At 41.1% G+C, this 21884-nt stretch overlaps 1 protein-coding gene across 8 annotated transcripts in view; it reads right to left on the bottom strand.

Moving 5' to 3' along the window:
• The window catches only part of RALYL (RALY RNA binding protein like), a 466710-nt gene that overhangs the window by 407166 nt on the left and 37660 nt on the right, over positions 1–21884 (bottom strand). For 2 of the 8 annotated variants that reach the window (XM_053247052.1, XM_053247053.1), the window contains exon 2: positions 9976–10162. The exons of 5 other annotated variants lie outside the window; for them this stretch is intronic. The gene's annotated coding sequence lies outside the window, so the exon portion shown is untranslated. Of the gene's footprint in view, positions 1–1323; positions 1349–9975; positions 10163–21884 lie in introns of those variants that run through there. One more of the 8 variants, XM_053247054.1, reaches the window with a different exon arrangement.

Here is a 21884-nt window from a genome sequence, read left to right as displayed (position 1 = left end):
CTTTACAGAGGTCGGGACAATGAATCCCAGCCTCAGATCAATCTGCCCTGCTCCGCACTGCACGGAGCAGGGCTGATTGTGTGGGGGCATGGCGCATGCTCCCACCAACAAAACAACGATTGTCTGAGGAGAAAGGAAAGGTTTGGGAAGCCTTCCCCCTTCCTTCCCGGTAGGTTGTGTGAATGGCTTCACTTTCTAACTAATATTTTTTGTAAGCTATTTGAAGACCAATTTCCAAGTACAAACTGATATAGAGAACAACACTTCCTCTCAGCAAGGGTCAGGCTCCAGGTCTGACATAGTGGGGAGACTTACTGTCAATCAAACTGGTTCAGAAGGTCCCGCATGGTTCAGCAGTCCCACTGACCAAAGGGCTTTTGTATAATAATATTTTTTCTCCCCCCATGCCCAAAGAATTTAATAAAAGATATGTCATAAATAAATGTACAAACTGACTCATTTAGAACATCCTTGTAAGATCGGCTATGACAAAAGAGAGTGGCTGCACAAGGCCACATAGTGGCCAAAGCTCACTGTGTCCCCCCCATGTCCAAATATAACACTAATCTATTGACCCACCTTGGGTCTCTCTTGAAAGTCTTGGAACCTGACACTACTGTTATATTTAGAAATAGTCTGTCATTATCCTTATATTGTACCTGTAGTTGATGGATTTTTGGATGCTCTCATAACTCTGAACCACTGCAGCTCAGTTGCCTTAAGAGTTTTCCTGATGTTTCTTGCAGTCATCCCAATTTAGATCAGCAAGGTCTATCTCTTGCATTCTCCACTGTCTGCTTAAGGAAAGTTTGGGCCTTAATATTTACTAAGTTACCAAATTGTTTGTTTGTTTTAGAGGTAGAAAAAGGATCAGGTCAGTATCCTCAGAGACTAGCAGGAAAGGAATTATAATTGCCCCGATCCAGCTGAGACACCAAGGTAAGGTAAAGTGAAGGTGTGATGGATTAAGCAGAATACTGACTGCGTGTGTGTTTGTGTGGGGGGGGGATCGGAAAGGGGGTGCACCTGCCAGCCCATCAAGGGTATTTTCCCAACTGCATACATCTTGGTCTAGTAACAGCTTGATTTCATTGATCTTCTCCCCAGGAGGAGGAACAAAATGAGTGAGCCCTTTTCTTCATGGCTGCCTGAAAGACTCTTAATACAGTTTCATAATGGGATATGACAGACCATTTAAACAGACAAAACACCAGGAGACTCTTGACATCCTGACTGGGAAACAGGGAAAAGAGCCACTTAGAGCTTCTCTAGAAGGGGACAAAAAACAAAATGGTAATTGAATAAGCATTGATTCCTACTTACCTGTACAAGAAGGTTTAATTTTATAACATTCAGGGAGTGATGACAACACCTAAAAGACATTTAGGAAAGAGATTTAAATGCACAGTCTATCAAGGAGGAAGGTCACAGATCCCCTGCTAACTGAGCAAAGAGGCACCTTTTAGAAATGGTGATTCTCTTTACTGAGCAGAGGGAGAACAACTGGCCCTATCCATCCCTAGCACAGCATCCCTCCATTTGCTGTTGCTGGTGTCTATCTTATACTTCTTTTTTAGATTGGGAGCCCTTTGGGGACAAGGAACAATTTTATTTTGTTATGTTATTTATTTATATCTATGTAAACAGCTTTGGGAACTTTAGTTGAAAATCGGTATATAAATATTTGTCATATTCATATTCATTTGCCTGGCCATTTTAGAAGTGCATTCAAAGTCATATGCCACCTCCATGCCTTAGCTAAAGCCTTTAACTTGGCCTTATAGCTGAACAATTTCAATAAAGTAATCATTCAGCATTCCAAACACACAACACTGGTAGTATAAATGTGCTATGGAGGTCCACTTGCACTTTAGGATGCTAGTTCAAGAAGTAATCAAAGGGACCACTTCACAATTGTACTTTCCTTACTTGATTATTTGATGAATTTTAGTAAGCAGGATTGCAAGAGAATGGCAAAATTTGTCCTGCAGCCAAAACCAAATGTTCATCACTCACCAAGTTAAGATCAGATTAGATTTTATTTAGAGTCATTGACCAACAATAAAACTAAAAATTACAGTAATAAGAGAACAAGTAGAAGAACAATGTCAGTTAAGAGAATACCAAATGTAACAACTTCAGTGCAACAGTCTCATAAGCAGTCTGAGCTCCCCTCTTAGAGCCAATTAGGGAGCTACACATCATGATGGCTACATAGCAGAATTTTGCTACAATGTAAGAGATAGTCGCATCATTATCCACAAGTAAAAATTTGACTAAAAATCATCTGGATGTCCTGGGAACCCAACTAACAAGGGGGAAAAAATCTAACAATGCCTAATATCCTGATAAAACCTACAATGCAATAAAATATGAGCAATGGTTTCAATTTTGCCAGAACTACAGGGGCAAAGCTGGGCCTCCATAGGTAGATGTTGGAACCTCCCACTGAGAATAGCTGACGGAAAAGTATCAAAGCAAGATCTAGAAAAATCCCATCAAAATTTAGAAAAAAATGATGATAAACGTCAGATATGGTGCAGAAGAAAAACCCGCCCAGACCCTTAATGACCTATAGGCCCAGACAAAAGAGTTGCTCAGTCTGCAACTCAATATCCTCCAGTCACAGACGGACCAAATTTTTTGCTCTCACAAGTTCTATTTCAAGTAAAAAATCTGGAGCTAACCCAAGAGCAAGAGATTTATTGACTATCCCCAAACTCAAGGCAGCTGAGGATTAACCAACAAGAATAGGGGTATAAGTCCTACTGGTAGAAGGTGAAGTTTCAACCAATAATAAGTAATTAGCAGCCAGGCCCTAGCCTCTACCTATAGCAGACCAGTCTCCTGGTGAAGCACCACTTTAGCAGTGCACCTTAGGGCAGAAAAAAGAGCTCTCAGAAAACCTGACTGAATCTTCTCTAGAGGGGCAAAAATTGTATAGAGGCCCAATACATTTAAAACATTTCACTTGTTCAATTCTATGACCATCAAAAGACCAAGTGACATTTTTAACTCTATTATTGAAGTGCACAATTTTGGTTTGGGAGAAATTAATAAGCAAATGCTCCTCCTGACAATGACACCAAATTAAAGTATTCTACCAAAAAAAATCCTGCTTCCCTATAATATGATTTACTGTAAACTTCATGGGGAATTCTCTGCTCAGCATAACACCATGCTAGGAGCCTAAAACAGAAGCAAAGAGGAACAAAATAACACTGGCATTTTTATTACTTGTTTTTATGTAGCAATAAAATTAGAATATTACTTCCTTATTAATATGCTTTCCTGTAAGAGGCTTCCAGAAATGTGCTGCGTAAGAGAAAACATTGGGAAAAGTCCAGCAAGAGCAAAACATTTCTAAAATCCATTTATTTCAAAGGGAAATATTTAAGCTCATCCTGGGGGGACCCCTGAGACTGGGAGGCGGCTTATAGCCTCCCGTTCAGGGGTCTACTCATGTGTTGCCGCGCGCCACAGCAGAATGCGAGCAGAAAAACGAGGTTAATGGAGTGCTTGCTTCATTAACATCATTTAAGGAGAGGGGAATTAGGCAGGCTAGCTGCCTTGGAACCACCGGGCTCTCCTGCAAGCCCAGTGGTTCCGACAATCACCAGGAAGTGGGCTAGGCTCCCTTAGCCCACTTTCTGGTAACCGTCAGAATAGCTTCACTATATTGCAGTCCCATTCAAGTCAGAAAAAGCCACTAGTTCCCATTAAACTTCTGCTAACTTCAACTGCAATACAACAAGGCCAATTAGTCACACTATTACAAATCTATTTTTAATATTCTGGACATCCAAAGGGTGTCCACTTAATTGATTTGTTTCAGGAGGAATAAGATCCATTCAATCATCTCTTTGTATTTTTAATATTTTATATAGGCTGTCAATAATGTTGATATTTCTATTCTTGGTCTAGTGAAACCTCCCCCACCGTACTAATGCACCGTGTTACAAAGGGTATTAAGAACCTACCATTGTGGTTGCATTAATATCTTAATATTCGTACAATAGGGAACAATAAATATTGCAATAAATATTACTTAGTGAGGCTATATTAGTACACAGAAGTATATCAATAAATAAGTAATGTTTACTTCTTAGCTCTTTTTCCAGCAGAATTACTGCCATCTTAGTTTTAAACTATTGCAATACTTTCCCCAAGAGTCACATACACAAATTAGCTGCAGAGATTGTCAGTAACCTCAACAAATGGTTATCTGTTATTTGGACATTTGAAGTTAGTAGATTTTATATAATAAATTTGCATTTTCTAGCTGCTTAAATTTTTCTTTAAAATGGAAAATATGTTTTGCAAACTTTACATGCATTAGATATAATTGTGTATGGTTTTTAACTGCTACACATCCATCAAAGGCCATGTACACATGATGACAACTGTGGTTAAAGAGTTAACTATGATTGCCAAGCCGCATATTCCTCTTGAGCATGATAGGAGAACACAGAATTTCCAGGCAATTCCAGACAAATGGCTGAAGTTAAACAGCATTTAACCAGGATTGATAACCAGGATCTGGTCAAATGATTTCTGGGTTCCCTCACTTGAATCTGTTTCTGCTGGAGGACTGGTGGTCCTAAGCTAGCTTCTAGTACACCAGAGTTATTGCTGACTTGGATCCTTCACCTCTCCCAGCAACTTCACGGAGGCTGAGGTTTCCCTGAAGGGGATCAGCATGAGTCCCCTGACGGGTGTTCTGAACAGCCAAGCATCCTCTAAGCCCTCCTCACAAGACTGAGGCGCTCTCCCTAATGTGGGCCGCTGGCAAGTTCTAAACTCAACTTTCTGACTGCTTAGGCTCCTACAGCTCTGTATTTCCTTATGAGCCTATCCTTCTTCCACCGAGAGAAGGATATCATTGCAATGCCATCCAACCCCCTTCTCTGTTAGGCTCCTCTCCAGTCTGCATGTGTTGGAATTCAATGCTCTGCTTAAGGACCAGCATCTTGTAGTTTAGCGCTTCTGTTTAGGCACTCTAGGAGTTTGCAGACTACCACATTTTACTTCTGTGTATCTGTCTTTAATAAACGTATTCATTATTTTCAAAGAAATAATAGCCTTGATGCTATTGCTCCATTTTGGGTACCCTAGCTCTGACCTGCCTTTATCAACACCAACAATCCCAAAAGTTGTTATTGCTGTATACAAGGCAGGGATGTGCACGAATGTTTTGGTGGGGAGGCGAGTATTACTTTTATGTATGAGTAAAGCAGGTCCTTACCTGCTCTTCCACCACCCCACCACTTTTCTGGTACAGCGCTGTGCCACTCAGAAGTCCACATGCAGCCACAAGGCTTCACCCAGCAGCCTGCCCATGACAGTGGGGCGTACTGAGTGGCTACACCCAGAAAAGCAGCAGGGCGGTGTAGGAGCTGGTAAGGACCTGCTTAAAGGTACTGCTCCCCACCCCACCAAATCGATTTGGCTGGACATGCTGAATTGATTTGTACACATCCCTAATGCAAGGTTGCACTTGATTCAAGTGAATTCCCTCACACATATCAAAGCCACAGGCATGGGGCATGTTAGTAATTATGTGCCTGAGCAAATGTTGTAACACCTCAATCTCTCTGCAACTGACATGTACATAACTGTAACTAAATACATGTATAAAAGTAAGACATAAGTTCAACAAGAGAGTGTTTATTTGATAAGGTCACTTAAAAATATTTCACAACACAGTGAGTTCTTAAGCTTCCCCTCTGTTCAACATGTGCAAAATGGATTTTGCCAAACTGTTCAACACAAACGTAGCTACTAATGTTATAATATATATGAACAGTTCTTATTTGTGAAAAGAAATGGAGGTTGATTTAATTACTGGAACTTGGAAGGTAAGTCATGTAAAAATTGCTTCTTAATGGATTAGGGCTGCTGTTTGGAAATAAATACGATGATTTTTTTGTTTACATTTTCTGCATTTTATATTTTTTGTTAAGGCACATTTTCTGTGGTCACATGACAATATCAAGTCTCAGTACCATTAATACATGAAAATATTTTCATTGTGTCTACATAAAATAAACTTGTGTAAGAAATATGTTCCCTGTGTCTTGTATATTAGGCTTATCACTGCCTAGAATGCAGTGCTAATCTAAGCTTCTTAAATTACACGATGAGGTCATTGACACAATCAATAACTGTATTCTATCCGAGAGAAACTGGTAGCTGTGTGTGCTCCCAATTTCAGTTGTGTGGAAGCAAAGCAGAAAACCTGGGTAGCTTTTCCTCCTACCTTGCTTCCACACAACTGAAAATTGGGAGCACAAACAGCTACCAAACCTTGGTAGAACACAGTTTTTGATTGTGGGAAGGACCTCAATACTTGTTATTACTCCAGTAAGGTGATCAGTAACATGGAACTAATAGAAGGACTGGAAACTCATTTACAAAAACTAATATGATTTTGCCACTTTTAAACATACTTTTGCACCTAAACATCTCTCTTTTGTATGTCTTTATCTGAACTAGCATATTTCAAATCCCAATTACTCTAGAGCAGTACCATGAATTTTAAGAATGGACAGACCTAACATTTTAACTGTGGAGGAAGTTGTTTCAATATTCAATGCATCTGAATATTGTTGCATTTTGGGGGCATTTGTTTTCAAGGCAGACAATAGACCCAGGCTCCGATCATGGAAGCAACTAGGACAACCCTTATGGCATTTGCCTCTCTAGACAAATGCTGTCTGTGAAGATCGTGGGGAAAGTGAGGCTTCCTGGAGCATCAGTGCTGGGGTGTGGGACTTCTGGGCATGCTTTGGGGTGCTGTACACTAGTATAGTGTCTTTTTTCTGTGTTTAAAATATCTGAACAGTGCTAATGCATAGTCACAAACTATTTACATTTAAGTTTTCCTTACAGAGACAAATATGGAAGAAGAAAGGGAGACAGAGAAAATGGCACAGAAAGCATGGCTCCCTGACTCACTGAGTCATTTTGGGCCCACATAGGATCCATAGTTCACTGTTGGGAACATGGAGCCCCACAATCAGTAAGTCCCTGTCTTCTTCTTTGAAAGTAGCTGACTGTTAAAGGTCGAACCACTGTCTGGCTTGCCCTGTCGAACACCTGCTCATCCAGTCTGACTTACTGTGCTCATACTGCACAAACACAATACAACAACTCAACAAATAACCAAATCTGAGAAGATGGCAATGTGTTCTGTATGCTCCAGACTAATTATGCTAATGCTAGTACAGTGCTTTTAGTCTCTTTGCAAGCAACTGGAGAAGCATGTTGGAGAAGCACTTAACTAGAATGAAACTTTAGCACCACCACTTCAGTAGATCTGCAGTGCCCCCCACCCCCGACCAATACCAGCTCTACAGGAGAACTGAATTCTCACAACCTTGACACACACATACAGTCATACTCCTCACTGAGCAGCTCAACCAGAACATTTCTGTATCCCCAGTGCCAGTTTGAGGACACTTCCAAAAGAGAGTCTGACAACCATCTTCAGATGCATCTAGCTGCCACAGCAGGAGAAACTAAGAAAGGTGTGGCAGCTCATCCAAAAGAGAGAGAAAGAGAGACAGAGACATGAAATATCCCATAGATGCCCACATGTTAGACAGCAAGGGACCATCAGGCAAATTATTATCCAAGGAGGACGGATTATCCAAGCACCTGTCTGGAATCTAAACACCTGACTGCACTCTACACAACTTCATTGGGACTTTGAAAGGTGTATGGAGCAGTTCCTCAATGTCAAGACTTTATAATGGAATCTTCTGGAGAGACGGGAATGGGATGATGCCATCAACCTCGCGAAGATCAATGGAACATAATGGAAAGTTCATTTATGGCAAAGATAAGGCCAACAGGAGAGAAAACAGCAGGCAGTCGCAAAAAAAGGTGAACAAGTGGGTGGGGGGAGAGAGGAAGCAGCAGTCAGTGGCAGTGGCTGGCCAGGTAAAGAAAATGGGGAACTGGAAATTTATATGTCTTTTCTATAAGCCACCTTCTTAAAAAATTTCTTTAAAAATTAAAAAAAAACCTCACAAAGCAAGTTTATGATGGCTTGTCTAAAACCATCTTGTAAGTTAATAGCAGATGCAGAACTTCAGCTAGGCATTTTCCAACCCTTAGCACATGCTACATGTTAAATTGTACATATAAATACAAACTTCTTAAGTACCAGGCCTACTGTCCCCCTAGTAACATCTATATCATAATGCCAATCCTTCAAGGTCAAGACATAATATTGACACATTGTAGGACTAAACTTCATTTTGCTCAAACAAATGGCTATATTTGGATGTAGTGTATATTTGGATGCAAAGATAAATGGCTTTAAAAAGCAAATATAAGAGAGATCAGGTCTCTATTGTGCCTGATGCTACATAGAGGGCACCTGCTGACACAGTGCAACAGGTTCAAGGCTAAACGGAAGTTCTGTAAGGAAGTTTTGGCATTTCTCAGCAACCAAAAAAACAGAGGGGGGAGTTCCCAAGTTTAAAAAATTGATTAGGCCTTCAAGATGGAAAGGCCTTTAAGGAAAGAAAGGTCATTTCCTCTATTTAAGGGCATTTCCTCACATAATTTACTGATCCTTGTAATATACTAAATGGTTAAAAGTGAATTCCGCCCCCCCCCCCAAAGATTAAATGACAACATCACTAGTTATTAACCAAGATGATTAGAAAATGTACCCTCTTGGGAAGAGGATAACATGCTAAGAAACTACAAGGTGTGCAACAACAACAGGAGGTGGGATATTGTTAAAGCGCTGCTGTGCCATTATATATCTTTTAGTCACTGAGAATTCCAGGCTTTAAAATAATCTGGTTCTCTGGGTGGTGAGCAATTGTCTCAGGTATGTAGATGAGAAGCCTGTGTGTGCTCTGTTGCTCTGTGATTCTGATAGGAAGTGTGGAGATGTGCTTTCTGCTATACCTCTGCATTATTTGAGTCTGAGTCCTTTTCTTAATAAAGCTCTGAGTGATTTCCTTCCTAAACTGTTATTTATCCCAGCAATGCTGAAAATGCATACTGATGAAGCTTTTAAGATATCATTAGTTTGGATGTAGCCAGAGACCATTATTGTCTTCTGTTGGTAAAAGTTGTTCTTTTCCCTTTAGCACCATAAAAATAACAGCAACAGCAACTTTATTTATTAGCCAACTCATAACAAATTGTTCTCTGGGTGGCTCACAACAGAGGATTAAAACATACCATAAAAAACACACAACACATTAAATCACAACAGACCAAAAAAAGGTAAAAAGAAAAAAATACAAAATACAATACAGTTTAAAATTTTATTTTAAAATTAGTTAAAAATCAGAACAAATCTGAAAACCCGAATTTAAAAACCTGAATTTAAAAGACCCGTTTGAACAAAGAGTTCTTTACCTGGCATCTGAAAGAACAAAGTGATGAAGCCAGGCGAACCTCACTGGTGAGGCTATTCCATAAACAGGGTGCAACCACCAAAAAGGCCCTCTCCCTGGTAGTCACCTGCCTCACCTCGTTTGGCAGGGGCACCTGAAGGAGGGCCTCTGAAGAAGATCTTAAGGTGCAGGTAGGGACATATTGGGCAAGGCGCTCTCTCAGGCAACCTGGTCCCACGCCATTTAGGGCTTTAAAGGTTAAAACCAGCACTTTGAATTGGGCCTGGAAATGGACTGAGAGCCAGTGCAGCCGACAAAGCACTGGCGTAATATGATCAAAATGTCCAGGCCCAGTTAATAATCTTGCAGCTCAATTCTGTGCCAGCTACTGTTTCCAGACCGGTTTCAAAGGCAGCCCCACATACAACACATTGCAGTAATCTAAGCGAGAGGTTACCAGAGCATAAGTAACTGTGGCCAACCTATCTCTGTCCAGGTAAGGTCGCAGTTGGCATATCAGCCAAAGCTGGTAAAAGGCACTCCGAGCTACAGAGGCCACTTGAGCCTCTTGTGTCAATGCTGGATCAATGAGCACCCCCAGACTACGAACCTGGTCCTTCAGGGGGAGTGCAACCCCATCTAGAACATCATTAGCTGAACATCATTCACACGGGCAGAGGAACCACTGACCAACAGTACTTCAGTCTTGTCTGGATTGAGTCTCAGTTTAGTCACCCTCATTAAGTCCATTACTGCATCCAAGCACTGATTCAGGACAGTCACTGCTTCACCTGCATCTGATGAAAAAGAGAGATACAACTGAGTGTCATCTGCATATTGATGACACCGCAAGCCAAATATCCTGACGACCTGTGCCAGCATGGCTCCCACTCACCCTCAATTTAGTTGCACTGAAAAAAATGAAAGGCTACCATTATGCCACAATGCTAGCTCATGGTGTGGACAAAGGAAGGGAACTTAATGTAAAGGACAAATAATAGTGTTACTTTTAAATATAATGAAGAAAACATGAAGACTATTCTCACAACACAAGCTGCCTGGGGTAACTTAGGCAGCTCATGTCTAGAGCGCCGGAAGCCCTCCACTCCTGGTTGCTCCAGCCGAGGGTAGCCTTGCCCTTCTACCCAGTGTTTTACCCAGGAAGAATGAACCGTGAGTAAAATCTCTCATTAGAGCAACAGCTGCACTCAGTGCGGCCACTTGTTCCCCCACATTTGCTGCCCAAAATGGCAGACCAAGGGAAAGCCTTCTTTCATCATCACTAGATATTCCAACGGGTCAGAAAATATCATGTTACACAAAGGGGTCAGAGTGGAACCAGCCCACTTCTGTGAAATGACACAGCTGCTGTGCCAAGCAAAGGAAAGAAGAAACTACCAGAGCAATACCAACAGCTTCTTCTGATGTTGCATATGTGGCCACATGCCAGGCAGATGCACCACTTGTGTCTTTATTTTATCACTGGAACCTTCACATTGGTCCCACAAGTTGCTGTGTTAGTGTAGAATCTGAAAAGGCCAAGCAAGCCAAGCAGATATGTTGCTAGTACCAATCATGCTGTTACATTAAGCTATCTACACTGGCTACACTGTATTAAAGACAATGTATGTTTTAATCATATGACAATGATTTACCCCCATAGGACATAATAGTCCAATGACAGCAACAGGAATGGCATGAGTATCATATTCAAGTCTACTAGGTCTGGAAAACACATACATTTTCCAGCTCTCAGCACATCACAAATGTGGCAGAAGGACAACCGGCTTACCTACAACAATGCACAGCATTCTACTAGATGTACTCAGTGAAATCCTGAGTCCAAGGGTTTTGATTTCACTTGAGATAGAATCTCTCTGCTGTCTGAGATCCAAAGCAACAGTTCAGCTCTTTAAAGACAAAAACTACATTCATACATATAAGCTGAACACACACAATAAATAGAAGCCATAATAATAATATTAAACAAGACATTTGCATTGTCTAATTGACAAAAAAATAAAGTCGGATCATAATCAATATACCATTAGTGGAAATTGTGCTGTAAATGTAATTAATCTATATAACAGAAACATATGTGTAAGAGTGTTTCTTTGGTAATATTGGCAGAGTTAAGTGCATTATACTTCTGATCCATAAAAAATGAAAGCTAAATATGACTTTCTATGCACCATTATATAGCCATTTCAAATCACATTCAAAATCACACCCCCAAAGAAAATTAGAGCTAACTTCAAGCTGTAATGAACTCCTAGTATGTGTCTTTCTTTCGTATGCCCAGGTTGGATGAAGTCCCAGCTAAGCTGAGGAAAATGGCAACACTATTACTGGTTTTGCTAGATGCAAGATTTAATCTCTACATGATGAAATATGAATACTATAATGATCATTTTGCATATCATTAATTACAGTGTTACCATTGAATGGCAACTTATTAATATAATAAGTGGTTCCAAAGACCTCAAAGAGATTACAGGAGTATAACTGGTCACTGAACTTGCATCTAATTATTACAAACAAGGCCTTATTCCTAACTGCAATTCAGAACAAATCCTATTTTGATATTTCTAAAGTCTTTACAATTGCAAACATTTTTTAAAATATGCAATTACTTAAATGGATTATGCCCATGTTTGTTAGTAACTGTTTGTTTTATGTATTTAACAAAACATATACAAATTTCTTGGATATTATTTCAAGTTTTATAATTAGTATTTTAACTTAAATTTTATTATGCATTCCATTATATCTGACATGCAACATTAATTCACGAAACTCTATTGTGGTTGATGACGGCAGCTGAATCCCTCAGTGGAATTAATTAAGGGATAATCTCTCTTACTTTGTAGCATACAAACCAATAAATGGCTGCTGAGATTAATAGTTTAAGCAAAGCTAAAGTGTTTAGTGAATTCCAAATCCTGCTTATTACATACAGTACAAAGAAAGTGAGATTATAGTTAAACAATAAAGAGTACATCTTTAAAGAAAGAAAAACAAGAAATACAATATTTATTTTGATTGCCCACTTTTAAAGGTGCCTCTTAGGTAGCCTTTTTGTTGTAATATGTATGGCTTTAGCATGCGAAGCTAAAACATATGAACTCTAGAAAGAATCTTACAATGAATCTAGAAAGATTACCATATGGATAATTTAATTAAATGAATAAGCATATACAGTACAGATTCAAAAAGTGGATGCATGTTGAACACTCAAAGAAACATTTACATCTGAGGGCCTCCATGGAACTGAGCATTTTCTTCGAAGTATGTTTTGAATGTAATTGGTATAACTAAGTATACAAGTAAGCCTATGTTTAGAATTATCAAAGAGCCCTCTGTCAAATAATGATAAGCTTTAAAATAATGAAGGTGAAACTGAATGTGTGATTAAATGATTTAAAAAAAACCACCCACAAGAAAAATATTTTCATCAGTACTTAGATTTCATTAGCAATTATGAGAACTAGAAAGTTTAAATTAAAGCAAAGTTAATCTTGCTGTGGTTGCATCACCAGTATAAAATTTAGCACAAATCCCTTGTTCTTGCTTTGGTCTGCTTTTACTGTACCTTCTCCATTAGTTCAAATACGAAACAGAATTTTGTAAATAAAATTAGCTTGTTGCAAATGCAATACATCTGTTTTACAACCCTCAGGATAGCAATAATTTACATCACAGGCAATTTCCTTGCAGCTGAAGAAGGCTAAATATTAGGCAAGTTAGAACTGATAGAAGGGTTAACACTGGCTCTTCACATTCCAAGTCACTGCATCCAGAGATAAGACTACCTAAGGTTCCAATGGGCAGAAACGTTCTGAGACTAGCAAATGCCTCAACCTTAACTTACTGGCAGATGGCAAGGAGAGGACAGGGTAGCTAGACCAGTTGGCAATGCCATGGGCAGGCTTTGTATAGAGTTGCATTATAAACAAAGGGTTGCAAGATGCCTGGAAAATATCAGTCCTCATGAAAGACAGGCTGCACGGAGGCTAAATGACAGCAGAGACAAACAGCACTGAAGAGGGGAAGGATATACCTGAAACTTTGGCTCCTAGCAAGGGGCAAGGCAAAAAGGACTAATGTCAGGAGGAGGAGGACCAGGGGGATGCAAACCTTCTGTACCAATCCATTAGGAGAGAAGGCCAGGAGGCTGAGGCGTGGCCCTGGCTTCGCTATCTACTCAAATGAAATTGTGTAAATATATAAATATAAAGCAAATGTCTAAATATAAAGTGTTCCAATAATAATCAACAAATTTAAAAATCCACAGGGATATCTTGTGAGACACTTTTATGTGTACAACTGTAGTGCACAGAACAGTAAAAATTACTGGGGTGTGTGTGTGTGTTTGTTTTTTTTTACTTTGCATGCTCCAAACAGCACACAAGCAATGAGGCTAGCTAGGCCTCTACAATGAATTTCAGAAAACATTCTGGTTTCGTGATTCTCTCAGCAGTACTAGCAGATCAGAATTGATGTATTTGGCTTTCTACCAAAACTTTACTGAGCAGAGCTACTTAGTTCTTCTCACCCTTAACTCCAATTTATTTCAATATACTGTAGTTTGCACAAGAAACTTTGTTGGCCCCATTCTTTTTATATTTGCAAGAAATCAATCTCACAAGTACATCTAATAAACTAGCAACATTGCTTTATCACAGGATAGGTTTTATGTGCAAAAGATCAGGCCGATTGCTTATACGCAAACTGCCTTGCTTTGCTTTTCTCACAGAGAAAAGAAATTAACAGGCTTAATTTAGTTTATTCCATATAATAATTGGCAGAGATTGCAGCAATTATGGAAGTGTCACATACTGCAAGTTAGTTAAAAGATAAAGCATCATTAACTGTCTGGAAAGAAATAAAAGCCCTATGAAGATTCTGGGAGAAAATATCCAGGTCAATTCATTCACATGGCATTCATGTGTTATCCAAATTTCAGTCTTCTTATGAAAAGAGGCATTTCATGAAAGAAACACATCTTTCCCAGAGACTGGACAGATTTTGTCAGGTGTTGTAACTAATTGCTTGAATTAATGAGCTACTGTCTAGGATAGTAGAATGGTTCCAATAAACTGATAAAAACAGAGGTCCTTGTGGCAAAGGGAGATAATCCCAGGGCCTTATGGGAACATCCGTGTGCTTCCTATTTACAAACCTGTCCAAAAAAATAGTATGCCCTTGGTGCTGCTAGTGGAGAGGAAACATCTCAAGAGGGAGGGCTTATTCCTCTCCGAATGAGGTACAAATATAGATCAGTAAATTTTGCACTCATACGATCTTTGAGGACACTATGAGCTCCAGAGCCAAGGAGGAAATCCCTGGCAACTTTACTATAGTTGCAAGGATGATAATATCTTTGTAAATTATCTTAATAAGTTAGCTTAATTGGTTCAGGAGCATAAATCAGTTTATACTGCTAACATCACACTGGTAACACATGCTCTATTACCATACATCAAATTCTGCCCCCAATACAAAGTCAAAACTACTATTCGTGTTAATGAAGATCTTCCTCGAATAGTATTAAAGGGAAATTTAAAACTTTCATCACCATTAAAATATTATGCTAATGAAATATTTAACATGGAATTTCAAAGAATTGAAAATCAGGAACTGAGAACATAAGAATTAGACTGCTGTATGACTTCTGGGGACAGACCCATTGCAATTTTTAATTGTAGCACCACCATCACTCCAGAATCTAGAAGGAAGTGTTGCCATAGTGTCCCTGGTGCAGAGACATTCCTGAGCTCCTCAACACCTTTCAAAAAGGGGGAAATTTTACTAATCTTTCTTAGTGGAGGTGCGCTGTACCAACAATATTCTCCAAGGGCTGAGCAACACTTTGGGACATATTTTTGGGTAGTACAGGGCAGGGGGAGAAAAGACTGACAAAATTCACATGCACAAACACAGCCTTGCAGAACAGGTGCTATGGGGCTCAGTTAGCTTTCCACAGTGGCAATGCTTCTTCCTGGTATGCAGGCACACACTTAGTATGTTGGTCACTGTAAATCCATCATCCAAGAATTTCAACTTTAACTTAGGGCATCTCCAACAAGCTTTACAAAAAGAAACTGAATCAATCTGTACAAATTTTAATTTTAATTAATCAATAGTTTCATACCAATGATATGAAAGATACAAAGATGCAAGTCGGCTGTATTCTGGATACATGGTATTCTTAAAGATATTTTCTAGAAATAACCTAGCTCTGGGAAACATTAGGTAGTTTATGATCCACATTCATTTATGCGCACACACGCGCGTGCTCTCACACACACTTTTAATCTCATATAATTATTTAAGCAATAAGCAAAGGAACAATGCAATACTGCCCAGAAGTCAATGGCAGAAATCGTAGTGGTTTTATTGGTGCTGGGTCACCCTCAACATGTAGGTGTGCGTCTTTCTGTATTGTGCAGTGTCTTAATTTCCTGGAATTATGTGACTATTATATGAAGACAGAGTTTTTATTCCACAAACACCAATAAGAGCTTTCCCTATAATGTATAGTCTGAGAGAACTCACTCTCCGACCATATATTACGAGCATCCTTTGTAGATTCGACAAAACTTTGTTTGGATGTTATAGGAAACACAATTCCATTCAGTTCCACTACATACATACATGTTAGAAATTACTATATTCAGTTATGCAGCTTGTCAGCAAACACACTGGCAAAACCAATAGAGGATGCAATTCTGCATATCTCCACTGATTTGAATAGAACTTTTGCCCGCAAGGACCTGTCTCTCACTGCAATAATTTAAGAAAAAGAATGATTAAATAACTACTGCACATATATTGTATTGATTTTCAGTATTGATTTTGTGTTGGCATTTGGAGCCATGCCTCAAGAAAGCTTCAAAGTTTTATGTATTTACAGCTGTCAGTTGGCAAGGGTCATTTGTTCATTCCATACAAAACATGCATCTGTAGCTCACAAAAAGTTGGGGGATTATTCGTTGAGAAGTTTCTTGACCAGCCTCTTAATGCACGTGGCGAAGATCATATTTTAAGTCAGCACAGTTGAAACAGAAACAGAAACTGAGCATTCTGAAATATGCATTTCTACTTTACTTGTCACACTGACAGATACAAATTATGCCTATTTCCCTAGAGAACCACCCCATAGCCTAAGAGCAAAGAGACCAATGATGAGTCATCATCTCACAAAGAAAGTCTCTAGCAAAAAAAAATACCACATGTTGTTTGTGTGGGAGCTCTGATTAAATATGTACTTAAGAAACACTGGCTTGCCCATTAGAAAAGGGGGGGGGGGAGAAATTACTTTTTTCTCTTCTCCTTTCTCTTTAGCTGAAAACTGCTAAGAATTCTTGACCTTCTGTCAATACAGAGAATTAACAAAAGGTTCCTGAAACTCTACCAAAAAAAAAAAAAATCAAAAATTTATATCTGCCAGATTTCTTCATTGTTTGGAGAGGGTATTTCTGGTCCTTGTGTTTCTGCTGCTATAGCTACTATTTTGGAGTTAGCAAATGAAGATTATGGTCCACTGAGAGAGAAAACAACAAGCTTGAAACCTTACTGTACTCCTTATATATTTTGCATAGGTGACATTTTTTATAAATAGAAGACATTTTTTAAGAAGCACTTCTGCAGGACATCCTTAATGCATAAGAAATTTGCAGCATGACTGAAGTTTTATTTGCTGCTGGACTTAAGAGGGCAGAGGCAATAACTGGAGACCAGAGCCATCCACCTGCATCTAAGTTAGCACATGTCACCAACCTATTATTAATCCAAAATCAGTATGCAAAAACTTTATTTAAAATAATAGCCTCCTGAATAGCAACTTCATTGGGGAAAGGGCTATAGTCATTAGTGGAATAAATGTTTTGCAGGTTCAATCCCTGGCATTTCCAAGTAGAGCTGGAAAATATTCCTGTCTGAAATCAGAACTGCTGCTAGTCAGAGCAGACTGTAATGACCTAAATGAACTAGGTCTCACTCAGAATGAGGCAGTTTCCTGTGTTCTATGTTCCACTATAATGAAGGAGGAGAATAGTTCACATCAAGCTAGCCACAACTTGTGTCTTGTTAAACAAATTAATGCTAATCTTCATCTCAGTAACATGGATAGGTCCTCTGGAAAAACTTGATGGCATTGTTGCAGGCCAATTCACACATTCCCATAATGAAGGCAAAGTGGATTGGATGGGGCACCAAGGGATGCTATGGAACCTTTTCCTTCCACTTCTAGATGAGTATGTGGCCGCAAGGGTGACACCACATGCCTTGGTCACTTACCTGGGAGGCAATGACCTAGGTTTGCTACAGGGCAAGGCTCCAATTCTGCAGGCAAAGATTTATGGGGCCTAGCCTCCTGATGGCCGGATATGTGGTTGGTTTGGTCTAACTTGCTTCCGAGGAAGAGTTGGAGGGACCAAGGGTGGGGGGAGCCTGTGCTTCAATAGGGCACATAAGGAGGAGAATAGGGAGGTTGGGAGAGCGGTCACCACCTTGGGTAGGGCAGTTATACAGCATCCTGACATACTGGTGAAGGACGCAGCGCTGTACAGGGGGGATGGAGTGTATCTTTCCAACCGGGGGGATGAATTGTTCCTCCGGGACTTGCAATGACATCTTCAGGAAATGCTAGCTGGGTGAAAGAAACGGAGCTAAACAGAGGTTTGCCCCACTTCTGTGGCAGGAGAGTGTGGGTGTTGGGTACGTAGATTTAGGATCGGTGTTTGACCAGAGGACCAGTTTGGGTGAGGGGAGGTCAAGGAACAGCCCTTCAGGCTTTTGGTGGCCTGGAGGACTGGGAATGGCCCCCACTCATGGGGTGGCCTGACTCACCGGCTAAGAGCTTTGGCGGCTTGGGTTTGGGGTGGACTGGGCCACCCCACCCCCCTCAGTGGGGGGAGCCTTACGGTGAGAGAAGGTCAGGACATGGAACCTGACCGAATCAGGACCTGGCCCTTTACCCTGGTGTGGGATGGCCCTCACTAGGAGGGGCCACCACACAGGAGGAGTACCTGCACTCCGATTAGTTAGGGACCTCGTTGCAAATTTGTTATTGCTGTACAATAATAAAGTGGCCCTTAATTACTCCCAACTAAGCATGTCTTGTCTTCATTGGGGCCTGGGCATGCAATGCCACTCCCCGCCCCCGTGCGGTGAGGCGGGAGTGGGGTTGTGCCTCTGGCCTCTGAGGCAGGCATGGCGTGCACCATCTTGGCCCCCTCCACATGGCCAGGGCTGGCCAATCAGGAGAGGGGACGGGTAGAAGCCTGCCCGGCAGCCACCATCCTCGTCAGTCTCTCGGCTGCCGGGCACCCACCCACCCAGTACTCAGTGAGGGACAGCCGGTCACATGCAGGGGCCAAGTAGGAATTTTGGGGGGTCATGCCAGATTGGCTTTGAGTGCTACCTTTTTTTGCCTACTTCTCACTGAGGACTAAGAGCTGGGTTGTAGGCAGGCATCGTAAAACAACTGGTCACCTGGCAGAAGAGTGTGGGTGTTGGATAGGCAGATTCAGGATCGGTGTTTGGCTGGAGAACCAGTTTGGGTGAGGAGGGGGGTCAAGGAACAGCCCTTCAGGCTTTTGGTGGCCCAGAGGGCTGGGAATGGCCCCCACTCAGGGGGTGTCACAACTCATCAGCTCAGAGCTTTGGCAGCTTGGGTTTGGGGTGGGGTGGGTCACACACACACCCTCAGCGGGGGAAGCCTCGTGGTGAGAGGTGGTCAGGTCATGGAGCCTGATCGAATCAGGACCCAGCCCTTCGCCCTGGTGTGGGATGGCCCTCACTAGGAGGTCCCGCACTCTGATTAGTTAGGGACCTCATTGCAAGTTTGTTATCCACTATACAATAATAAAGTGGCCCTTATTTACTCCAACTAAGTATGTCCTGTCTTCATTGGGATCTGGGGGTACAATTGCAATGCTGGCATAGGTAGTTACTAGACAACTAGACAATCCAGTCAAACCACACAACAAATTGATTAGAATATTCCCACAGCGACATGGGACCTTGGCCATTCAGAAGCTTTTTTCACTATCTGTGCTTTTGCAGAGAAGTATGGATAAGGTCTTACCATTAATGAAAGAAGTTTCTGTCATTTCTTTCTGAATAAAAATAATTAACATCGCAATGGGACATCAGAATGTTCCACATGCAATGCCTAATTTGTCCTTTTTAATTTCAGCAAGACTACTTTGAGCAATTTTCTTCACCATGTCAACCATTGAAAAAATCTCTCTGAAATTATTTTTGGGTTCAGGTCTAATTATACTCTCCTCCCTAATAAGAGCCCTAAAATGATTAGGCACTGTACAATTTTTTTTTAAACATGCACTTTGGACCTGGCCACAGGCTTATTATCTGAAGCAATTTTCCCTTTATATGGTTTTAGTAGAGATATCCTATTCTATTTTTCTAATTTTATTAATTTGAAGCATTTCTGTCCAAACTTGTGAATTCTAAGAATGGCTCCAGCAATAACATTCAATATAATAATAACAGAATCCCAGAAGTACAGTACAATTCCACTGTTAGAATTAACATCATAATCTAGAGACAAAAGCTGTATATACTAGTGCTCCTCCACTACACACACACTACCATCTTTGCTGCTTGAACCATGGATTTGCATGTATCCAATCGTGAAAATGGAGAGAGTCTGTTTAGTAATTTTGTGGATGGGCCTAGCAAATTCATACAAACGTTACAGGGTGATTTCCAAAAATGGGTAGTTATATTTTAGTTCTTTTTTTAGCCTACTTTCCTTAAGGAAAGTAAACTTAAGAGATCACCCAGGATACTCTCTCTCTCTCTCTCTCTCTCTCTCTCTCTCTCTCTCTCTCTCTTTCCTCCCCAGATTTGCAATGCACGGACCAATATGAACCAAAGTGGGTACAGTTGTAGGGACACCTCAACAGCATAGTTTGTGTTGATCTCATCCACCCCAATTGCCTGTTGGTCTAGGAGCAAGAGGAAGCAACAAGCTTGTATGTCTCTCCTAAAGAAGACATCAAGCAAGGGAACACAGCAAAGAAATAAGAAATAAATAAATAAACCACCAAGAAAAGAAGAGAGGAAGGAGGAACGAAGTCTGATAGGGCTGGAGATTTTCTAGGGTTTGTTTTCTGGCCGGGGAGAAGTGTTTGTGTCTTTGACCGAAGAGTAGCCTGAGCGGGGGATTCACTGCAGGTGTGTGCCTGCCTCAGCTTGTGGGAAGGGTCTCATTCCTGAGCACAGTCAGTTTGTCTGCTGGTCGTGAATACAAGGATGAAGGCCTGAGAGCATAGCAAACAGAGCTTAGCCAACAGAGATAGCAAACAGGGCATTGGAGTTTTGCAGGAGTTTAGCAGGCAGTGTGCGAGGAAACCTGAAACAAGTCCACTTGATCACAAGGAGCCCAGTGGGAAGAGAAGAAAAGTACTACTCCCTCCTTCATATTCTTGATAAAAGAAGTTTGAAAATTTAAACAGCACCAATACAGCAAAGACCTAACTTGCTAATAAACTATATCCAAATACTGTGAACAGCCAACAAAACCAGTTATGAAGCTAGAAAGCCAGCAGGAGTGGGGGCACTTCCCAGTGTATTGCACAGAATGTTGCATGTATGACTATTTGCTCCATGGGCAGAAGTCATGGGTGTGTGCTCAGTGCAAGGAACTCCTGGCTCTCAGGGAACAAGTTCATTCCCTCAAGACCAAGGTGGTGGCTCTGGAGAAGCTCAGAGATACAGAGAGGCATGTGGACGAGACCTTCAGGGATGTAGTAGAGGCATCACACTCCAGGGCTGATAGCTCTGCTGCTGTAAGGGAGAATGAAGGTTTCGGGGAAGGAGAACATCAGTTTGAGAAATGGGGAAATGATCCCTTAGAAAGGACCCCTTCCGTGGACAATGAGCCCATATCCTCTCACACAGAGGACACTCCTCGGGGGGGGGGGGCTCCTTGTAGTAGGCAATTCAATCATTAGAGATATAGAGAGATGGGTTTATGACCCACATGTTGACTGCATTGTGACTTGCGTGCCTCGTGAAAAGGTTGCGGACATCATGCAGCATCTAAATAGGCTGTTAGGCAGTGCTAAGGAGGAGACAGCTGCCATGGTGCATGTCGGCACCAACAATGTGGGGAAATGTAGTTGGGAGGTCCTGGATGCCAAATTTAGGCTGATAGGTAGCGTATTGAGGTTCAGGACCCCCAAGGTAGCATTCTCACAAATGCTACCTGTTCCACACGCAGCTACAGTGAGACAGGCAGAGCTGAGGGGTCTCAATGTGTGGATGAGATGTAGGTGCCGGGAGGAGGGGGTAAGATTTGTTAGGCACTGGGATACATTTTGGGGCAAGCAAGGCCTGTACAAAAGGGATGGGCTGTACTTGAACCAAAATAGAACCAGACTGTTGGCACTTAAAATCAAAAAGGTTGCAGAGCAGGTATTAAAATGACGCCTCGGGAACAGGCGACAGGAGCTGGGCAGTATCCGGTTCAGCAAATGCCATCCT

Source organism: Hemicordylus capensis, chromosome 4 (genome assembly GCF_027244095.1).
Source record: "Hemicordylus capensis ecotype Gifberg chromosome 4, rHemCap1.1.pri, whole genome shotgun sequence".
Classification (NCBI taxonomy): Eukaryota; Metazoa; Chordata; class Lepidosauria; order Squamata; family Cordylidae; genus Hemicordylus; species Hemicordylus capensis.
Note: the sequence above shows the minus strand (reverse complement) of the source record. Positions and strands in the feature narration are given on the sequence as shown.